This window comes from Schistocerca nitens, chromosome 3 (genome assembly GCF_023898315.1).
Source record: "Schistocerca nitens isolate TAMUIC-IGC-003100 chromosome 3, iqSchNite1.1, whole genome shotgun sequence".
NCBI lineage: Eukaryota > Metazoa > Arthropoda > Insecta > Orthoptera > Acrididae > Schistocerca > Schistocerca nitens.
The window spans coordinates 853,375,800-853,386,143 of NC_064616.1; the positions used below are offsets into that span (position 1 = coordinate 853,375,800).

General features: G+C 43.4%; 1 non-coding gene across 1 annotated transcript; it reads left to right on the forward strand.

Moving 5' to 3' along the window:
• Positions 1–9,925: 9,925 nt before the first annotated feature.
• On the forward strand, positions 9,926–10,000 carry Trnap-cgg (transfer RNA proline (anticodon CGG)). The gene has a single exon. It is a non-coding gene; the product is annotated as a tRNA-Pro (tRNA).
• Positions 10,001–10,344: the final 344 nt, after the last annotated feature.

A 10,344-nucleotide genomic window follows, 5' to 3' on the forward strand; every position in this document is an offset into this window, starting at 1 on the left:
CAGGAGTGAACTGCCTATAGGTCGTAACATGTGCCATTCCAGCATTCGCTTAAAGTCATTTAGGAAAACGAAAGGTAAAATAAATCTGGACGAATGGACACAGATTTGAAACCCATTCCTCCCAAATGTGCCTCAAACATCTTAACCAACGCTCCATCACTCTCGGCCTAAATACACTGACGGAAAACAATCACAGCACCAAGAAGGAGGTGTGCGACATAAACGAAAGTTGGTAGGCGTGTTTCTACATCTGATAGATATCTATTCAAATTTTGCGCCAGTCGCATAAGAGTGGCACTAGTAGCGCAACTATGTGGATACAAATGAGATTTGCTTTAAATACACGCTGAAACGGTCGTGGAGTGTTAGTTACCTTTGAGATTGGACGTGGTGAGTTGATGTTAGTCAAGAATGTCTTTAAGGCGACAAAGACGCCATCATGAACACTTCGCTGAGTCTGAATGGGGTCGTGTAAAAGGGCTACGAGAAGTTGGATGTTCCTTCTGCGATACTGGAGAAAAATTTGGCAGGTACGTAGCCACCGTACACGATTGTTGGCAGCGGTGCTCAAGATAATGTACGGCCACTTGGCACTACCGAGAGGGAAGACCATCGTGATCGGCGTATGGCCCTGGCGCATCGTACTGCATCTGCAGCAGCAATCTGAGCAGCAGCTGGCACCGTGTGACAGTTACTTCAAGGACAGCTCCGAGCTGGAGGCCCTGTTCGTGCATTCCACTGACCGCAGACCACATCCATTTGCGACTTCAGTGGTGTCAAGCGAGAGCCCACTGCAGGGCAGGATGGAGGTCTGTTGCTTTATCTGATGGAGGCTGGTTCTGCCTCGGTGCCAGTGATGGCTGTGTGTTGGTTAGGAGGGCAGTTGAGAGCCTGCATCCAACCTGTCCGCGTGCTAGTCACACCTGACCTACACCTTGAGTGATGATCTGGGGCGCGATTTCGTATGACAGCAGCAGCACCCTCGATGTTATCCTACATACCCTGATTGTAAATTCGTAGGTCAATCTGGTGATTCGACCTGTTGTGCTGCCATTTATGAGCAACATTCCAGGGGTCTTATCCAACAGAATAACGCTCTCCCACATGCCGCTGTTGTAACCCATCATGCTCTACAGAGTATCGGTATGCTGCATTCGCCTGTTTGATCACCAGACCTGCCTCCAATCGAGCACATATGGACCATCATCGGGCGGAAACTCCAGCGTCATCCCGACCAGCATTAACAGTCCCTGTATTGACTGACCAAGTGCAACAAGCATGGAACTCCATCCCACAAACTGACATCCTGTCTTTCCTTATCTTTCTTTCTTTCGCTGACGCCATAGTCCCGCAGCGATCGCAGGGTTGGCGTGGTTACAACGGATTTGGCAGTGTTAGTGTTAGGGACGGCAGAATGCACTTCCTGCCGCCCCCCCCCCCCATCCCCCAGGACGCAATCAGTGTACCCCAACTGTCTGCGTCTAGTGGAAATCGTGAAACAGTGTTGCAAATGTCTGCGACGCGTGTAACTGAGGTGGAACGAGGGGACCAGCCCGGTATTCACCTAGCAGGATGTGGAAAACCGCCTAAAAACCTCATCAAGGCCCTCGTCGTTAATCCGCGGGGCGGATTCGATCCGGGGCCGGCGCGCCTACCCGAGTCCAGGAAGTAGCGCGTTAGCGCGCTCGGCTACCCTGCCGGGTAGCCCACAAACTGACAGCCGACACCTGTAAAATACAATGCATGCACGTTTAAATGCTTGCATTCAACATTCTGTCAGTTAAATCCGTTATCAATGTACTAGATTTTCACATTTGCAATAGGTTATCTCGCACTTAACATTAACCTGTGATCTTGCAATGTAAATCGCTTAAATCCTAAACAAATGTATTCCCGAAATTTCATTACTCTACATTAATTATTTTTTGGTGTTGCGATTTCTTTTCTGTCAGTGTACATACGCCCGATCTAGGATGTGTATGGTTCAAATGGCTCCGAGCACTATGGGACTCAACTTCTGAGGTCATCAGTCCCCTAGAACTTAGAACTACTTAAACCTAACGAACTTAAGGACATCACACACATTAATGCCCGAGGCAGGATTCCAACCTGCGACCGTAGCGGTCGCGCGGTTCCAGACTGTAGCGCCTAGAGCCGCTGTGCCACTCCGGCCGGCGAGGATGTGTATACATCTACATCTACATGATTACTCCGCAATTCACATTAAGTGCTTGGCAGAGGGTTCATCGAACCACAATCATTCTATCTCTCTACAATTCCACTCCCGAACAGCGCGCGGGAAAAACGAACACCTAAACCTTTCTGTTCGAGCTCTGATTTCTCTTATTTTATTTTGATGATCATTCCTACCTATGTAGGTTGGGCTCAACAAAATATTTTCGCATTCGGAAGAGAAAGTTGGTGACTGAAATTTCGTAAATAGATCTCGCCGCGACGAAAAACGTCTTTGCTTTAATGACTTCCATCCCAACTCGCGTATCATATCTGCCACCCTCTCTCCCAAATCGAGCTGCCCTTTTTTTCACCCTTTCGATGTCCTCCGTCAATCCCACCTGGTAAGGATCCCACACCGCGCAGCAATATTCTAACAGAGGACGAACGAGTGTAGTGTAAGCTGTCTCTTTAGTGGAATTGTTGCATCTTCTAAGTGTCCTGCCAATGAAACGCAACCTTTGGCCCGCCTTCCCCACAATATTATCTATGTGGTCTTTCCAACTGAAGCTGTTCGTAATTTTAACACCCAGGTACTTAGTTGAATTGACAGCCTTGAGAATTGTACTATTTATCGAGTAATCGAATTCCAATGGATTTCTTTTGGAACTCATGTGGATCACCTCACACTTTTCGTTATTTAGCGTCAACTGCCTCCTGCCACACCATACAGCAATCTTTTCTAAATCGCTTTGCAACTGATACTGGTCTTCGGATGACCTTACTAGACGGTCAGTTACAGCAGCATCCGCGAACAACCTAAGAGAACTGCTCAGATTGTCACCCAGGTCATTTATATAGATCAGGAACAGCAGAGGTCCCAGGACGCTTCCCTGGGGAACACCTGATATCACTTCAGTTTTACTCGATTATTTGCCGTCTATTACCACGAACTGCGACCTTCCTGACAGGAAATCACGAATCCAGTCGCACAACTGAGACGATACCCCATAGGCAAGCAGCTTGATTAGAAGTCGCTTGTGAGGAACGGTGTCAAAAGCTTTCCGGAAATCTAGAAATACGGAATCAACTTGAGATCCCCTGTCGATAACGACCATTACTTCGTGCGAATAAACAGCTAGCTGCAGAACAATGTTTTCTGAAACCATGCTGATTACGTATCAATAGATCGTTTCCTTCGAGGTGATTCATAATGTTTGAATACAGTATATGCTCCAAAACCCTATTGTAAACCAACGTCAATGATATAGGTCTGTAGTTCGATGGATTACTCCTACTACCCTTCTTAAACACTGGCGCGACCTGCGCAATTTTCCAATCTGTAGGCACAGATCTATCGGTTAGCGAGCGGTTGTATATGATTGCTAAGTAGGGAGCTATTGTATCAGCGTAATCTGAAAGGAACCTAATCGGTATACAATCTGGACCTGAAGACTTGCCAGTATCAAGCGATTTGAGTTGCTTCGCAACCCCTAAGGTATCTACTTCTAAGAAACTCATGCTAGCAGCTGTTCGTGTTTCAGATTCTGGAATATTCCATTCGTCTTCCCTGGTGAAGGAATTTCGGAAAACTGCGTTCAATAACTCCGCTTTAGCGGCACAGTCGTCGGTAACAGTACCATCGGCACTGCGCAGCGAGGGTACTGACTGCGTCTTGCCGCTTGTGTTCTTTACATACGACCAGAATTTCTTCGGATATTCTACCAAATTTCGAGACAATGTTTTGTTGTGGAACCTATTAAAGGCATCTCGCATTGAAGTCCGTGCCAAATTTCGCGCGTCTGTAAATTTTAGCCAATCTTCGGGTTTTCGCGTTCTTCTGAACTTCGCATGCTTTTTCCGTTGCCTCTGCAACAGCGTTCGGACCTGTTTTGTGTACCTTGGGGGATCAGTTCCATCTCTTACCAATTTTTGAGGTATGAATCTCTCTGTTGCTGTTGCTACTATATCTTTGAATTTGAGCCACATCTCGTCTACATTTGCATAGTCAGTTCGGAAGGAATGGAGATTGTCTCTTAGGAAGACTTCTAGTGACACTTTATCCGGTTTTTTAAATAAAATTATTTTGCGTTTGTTTCTGGTGGATTTGGAAGAAACGGTATTGAGCCTAGCTACAACGACCTTGTGATCACTAATCCCTGTATCAGTTATGATGCTCTCTATTAGCTCTGGATTGTTTGTGGCTAAGAGGTCAAGTGTGTTTTCGCAACCATTTACAATTCGCGTGGGTTCGTGGACTAACTGCTCGAAATAATTTTCGGAAAAAGCAATTAGGACAATCTCGGAAGATGTTTTCTGCCTACCACCGGTTTTGAACAAGTAATTTTGCCAACGTATGGAGGGAAGGTTGAAGTCCCCACCAACTATAACCGTATGAGTGGGGTATTTATTTGTTACGAGACTCAAATTTTCTCTGAACTGTTCAGCAACTATATCATCAGAGTCTGGAGGTCGGTAGAAGGAGCCAATTATTAACATAGTTCGGGTGTTAAGTATAACCTCCACCTATACCAATTCGCACGGAGTATCTACGTCGACTTCACTACAAGATAAACCACTACTGACAGACACAAACACTCCACCACCAATTCTGCCTAATCTTTCTTTCCTGAACTCCGTCTGAGACTTCGTAAAAATTTCTGCAGAACTAATTTCAGGCATGTGAACTCAATACGTCCCCTTTAAGTTCCTATACCTCGTAATTCCAATGTATTTTAGATTATTCTTGCTTGTTCCAGCACATTCAGAGATCGTTTAATTGTTAACTTATTTGTTCAACATGCCGTCTGCTTATTGTGAACTTACCGCCATCTCCTGCAGGCGATGAACCTGAAACAAAAAGTAAAGCTAGAGTCAGACACTATAGTATATTACAGGATATAAAATATGAATAATGCATTTCAGAAAATTTCCAGCATCATAAAATTGTGTCTTTGATACTATCAAAAGTGAATAAATTGACATCTGAAATATATGTTTCGTCCGAAGACGTAATGCCCGCATCTCGTGGTCGTGGGGTAGCGTTCTCGCTTCCCACGCCCGGGTTCCCGGGTTCGATTCCCGGCGGGGTCAGGGATTTTCTCTGCCTCGTGATGGCTGGGTGTTGTGTGCTGTCCTTAGGTTAGTTAGGTTTAAGTAGTTCTAAGTTCTAGGGGACTTATGACCACAGCAGTTGAGTCCCATAGTGCTCAGAGCCATTTGAACCATTCGAAGACGTAATAATAATAAACGGATATTATTATTTGTTTTGTATGAATTTATTGACAGTTAAAATAAATATAATAAACAAATGGAATTTGAAAAACTAGAGAAAGGTTTTTCGAAGTATAAACGGTTCTGACAATGACACGCATTAGTTAATTTCAGCATAAGCACTACTAAATAAGTTACGTAAACTATTTGCAACGTAATATAACAGCACATTCGTAGTCCATCAGTGCAGGACGCTATGTAATGGAAACCATTACGTGACTGAAAATAAGACGTTTCAGCTATTAAAAGGACGCCTATTATGAATCTATCTAAAAGACCGATTGTACTGCACAATGTACGTATATTTGGAGATAAATGACCTAGTGCATAGCGTCGGAAGTTTCATGAGACTTTTAGTGCTTGATGATGTATACAGAGAAGTCACGAGACGAGAAAACTGGAGCGAAATGCAAGAAGACTTGCAGAAGATCGGCGCTTGGTGCAGGTGATGGCAACTGACTCTCAACGTAAACAGATGTAACAACGTATTGCGTACAAATTGGCGAAAAGATTCACCGGTATTTGATACACGATTGCACGACCATCACTAGAAAGAGTCACATCCATTAAGTATTTGGGAGTATGCCCACTGAGCCATTTAAAGTGCAGCGACCACATAAAATGCCAGGCTGAGATTCATTGGAAAAATCCTCAAAAAATATACCCCACCCACGAAAGCAGTAGCTTACAGAACCCTAATTCGAACAATATTTGAATTTTTCTCATCTTCTTAGCACTTGTATCAGTTAGAATTGAAAGAGGAAATAGAATATAAACAAGTAAGAGCAATGCATTCCGTCATAGGGTGAACGCAAAATCGTCACATACAAATCCAGTAGCAGATGCTAAAAGACAGACGCTGTGTCTCACAGTGGGGTTTACTGGTAAACTTCCGAGAACTTACTTTTACTAGAAGAGTCAACCAGTATATTGGTTGCTCCTACGTATATTTCGCGGAAAGACCATAAAGGCAAAATTAGAGAGATCTGAGGTCACCCTGAGGCTTACTAACACCTTGTCTAGTGTATTCTGCATATCCAGCGTGCTTTAAATTCAATTATCAAAGAGATTTCCACTTTTATTTTTCCACTAGATATGGATAGGCCGAGCATACACCAACTAAAGTGGCGGTTTTCTCAGCTAGACGTGTTTCATCCAGCAGACCTACTCAACAGATCAACATCGTCTCATCTTTGAGTTTATACAGTGTTCAAAATGTCTTGAACGGGAAAAATTTATTGGTTGCCTGTCTCTTCGAGATAGTTTTAAATGAGCTTACTTCAAAACAATGTCATTGTTATTCACACACGTAGTATCATTTTGAGATTTATTATTACCTCTAGAATCATTTCCATTTTCTTTAAATTATTTTAATCTTGGTTGTACTATTTTTATCACCAATAGCAAGAATTACCAACATAACCTCCGGTACATTGTTTTGTTTTGCAGTTCCTTGTGATTCTACTATATGATAACGATAGTTGTTCGGGTTTAGCTGGCGACTCCCGATAATATCGTTGTGATGTTATTTTCAGATCTCACATAATATATTAAAACCATATTTAAAAAATCTAATATTTTCCTTACAACCTGTGTAATTTCATTCATAAATACAACAGTAGAATGGAACCGATTTCTTACGCTGAACTGCAAACATTCTATACCCTATTTAAATGATCAGTAAGAGTGATTAAAGTTCTCAACTATCCTGGACATTGATAATGATTAGAACCTCTCTTCCATCGTTCGCTAAAGCTATCGTCAAATCTGTTTATACAGAACCGCATTCTACACTGCAAAAGGACGTTGACCTGAATTTGATCTTTCTCACGTGAATCTGTCCTAAATCCTACTTCACTTTTAATCTGGCTAATTGCTGAAACAAGACTGCTTCCCCCTACTTATACCTCCCGAGGCGATCACGAATGTGAAATTAGAGAGATTAGAGCGCGCACGAAGGCTTTCAGACAGTCGTTCTTCCCGCGAACCATACGCGACTGGAACAGGAAAGGGAGGTAATGACAGTGGCACGTAAAGTGCCCTCCGCCACACACCGTTGGGTGGCTTGCGGAGTATAAATGTAGATGTAGATGTAGATGAGAATCCGGCGGTTACTGTCAACTAACACAGTGCCAGTAGTGTCCAGTACGACCAAGTTTAACATATATAACATGTACACGCAACAGCCTGTGTACCACAGAGATCCACGTAAATTTTAACATCATAAAGATGTATACTTAACATGCCTCTACATCCAAATGACGTCACTGCCATTCACAGTTACATGCCTGGCAGAGGGTTCATCGAACCACCTTCAAGATTTCTACCGTTCCACATTCTAACAGCGCAACAAGAAAAGTAAACACGTAAATCTTCCCATGCGAGCTCTTATTCGTCTTATTTTATGACGATGATCGTTTCTCCCTATGTAGATGGGCGTCAGCAAAATATTTTCGCATTCGGAGGAGAAAGTCCATGATTCAAATTTCGTGAAAAGATCCCGCCGCAATGAAAGCCGCCTTTGGTTTAGTGATTGCCGCGCCATCTCGCGTATCATATCCGTGATTCTCTTCTCCTATCTTTCGATAATACAAAACAAGCTGCCCTTCTCTGACCTGTTTCGATGTTCTTTATCACTCCTTTCCGGCAAGTATCCCAAACCACACGGAAATAATTTAACAGAGGATGGAGAAGCGTAAAGTAGGCAGACTCCTTAGTTGATTTGTTGCATCTTCGAAGTATTCTACCAATAAAACGCAGTCTTTGTTCTCGTTCTTTACAACTTCATCTTTGTGATCGTTCCGTTTTAAGTCGTTCGTAACTGTGATACATAGCTATTCAGTTGAACTGACAGACTATAGATTCGAGTGAGTTATAGTGTAACCGAAATTTAACGAATTCCTTTTAGTGCTCAGGCTGACCTCTCGCTTTTTAGTGTTTAGGGTCAACTGCCACTTTTCGCACCATAGGTATATTCTTTAAATCATTTTGCAATTGGTTTTGATCTTCTGACGGCGAAAGAAAGAATCATCTGCAAACAATCTAAGAGCACTGTCCCCTAAATCGTTTATATAGGTTAACAACAGCAGAGATCCTGGAACACTTCCATGGGGATCGTGAGATATCACCTGTGTTACTCGATGACTTTCCGTCGATTGCTACGAACTGTGACCTATCTGATAGGAAGTAAAGTATCCAGTCGCACAACCGAGACTATATTCCATAGGCACGAAATTTGATTACTAGCCGCACACATGTCATTCGATATAGACGTATAGAATATATGGCTCTGATGACGGGCTATATGTTCGAATATTGATCTTTCCATTAAACATTGTTACGTGCAGCTCATGATGTTCTCGTTCAACAAACTACTTACATTACGTAAAAATCTTGTCCCATAAGATTTAGCTCAGCATCCCATAAGAATTTTACAAACTTACTGTCTACATTAATGGCAATTAATGATAGTAGGAACTGCCGTTTCGTCATCATTTGAATTAGAATTGTCCCACTGCTGTGTGAAATATGGTTTCCTTGTGACGTATAGGTCTGGAAATTTTTGTTTGCTGACGTGCATTGGTGAGTGAACTGGGTAGGGTTCATCAGCCGATGAACCCCTTTTTCCGTTCCCGAGACATTGACCTTGTATAGTCATCAGATATTGTGCTTCAACCATCTGAACTTGTATTTACTTCTTAGGAGATAAGACCTTTATCCACTCCCTGCGTCGTTTATCTTTAAAGTGGGGCAACAACATGTTGCAGATTCAGCTCACTGGTGTCAAGTTGTTGTGAAACACTCTCGCTGTTTTCTCTGATTCATTTGCTACTGAACGATTGTATATTACAACAAAAGTTTTTGCTGTCTTTATTAAGGATGAAAGTAATATATATTTTTTTCCTCTCACGCAGTTTCGTTATTCGGTAAAAAAAATGGAAATTTGTGGTAAGGTCTTATGGGACCAAACTGCTAAGGTCATCTGTCCCTAAGCTTACGCAATACTTAATGTAACTTAAACTAACTTACGCTAAGGACAACAAACACACCCATGCCCGAGGGAGGACTCGAACCTCCGACGTGGAGAGCCGCCATTATTCAATGGAAGAGGTGTTTCACAGAAGCGAATATCAGAATGAGACTTCACTCTGCAGCGGAGTGTGCGCTGATATGAAACTTCCTGGCAGTTTAAAACTGTGTGCTGGACCGAGACTCGAACTCGGGACCTTTGCCTTTCGAGTCTCGGTCCGGCACACAGTTTTAATCTGCCAGGAAGTTTCATATCAGCGCACACTCCGCTGCAGAGTGAAAATCTCATTCTGGAAACATCCCTCAGGATGTGGCTAAGCCATGTCTCCGCAATATCCATTCTTTCAGGTGTGCTAGTTCTGCAAGGTTCGCAGGAGAGCTTCTGTAAAGTTTGGAAGGTAGGAGACGAGGTACTGGCAGAAGTAACGCTGTGAGGACGGGGCGTGAGTCTTGCTTGGGTAGCTCAGTTGGTAGAGCACTTGCCCGCGGAAGGCAAAGGTCCCGAGTTCGAGTCTCGGTCCGGCACACAGTTTTAATCTGCCAGGAAGTTTCAGAAGCGAAGATGTACAACTGTTCATAGCTCCTAAGGTACGCACTTTAGAGTCCTTGTACAGCCATAGGAGCAAGTACGACCGCCTCAAAACACTTCTCCTTTGAGAAAAACAACCACCTACGGCAGCCTTAATTTAAGCACACAGAGGTTGCAATTTCGGCCAACACCTGTATCAGAGCAAGTCTGACTGGCGCCACCAGTTGCGCCCGTACAGCCTACCAAACCGCACACACAGAGAAGCCGAACACACGGCACACGAACATATTCCCACACGACTCCAAAGAGCGGCCGATTTAAGACCAATCGACAACACACAT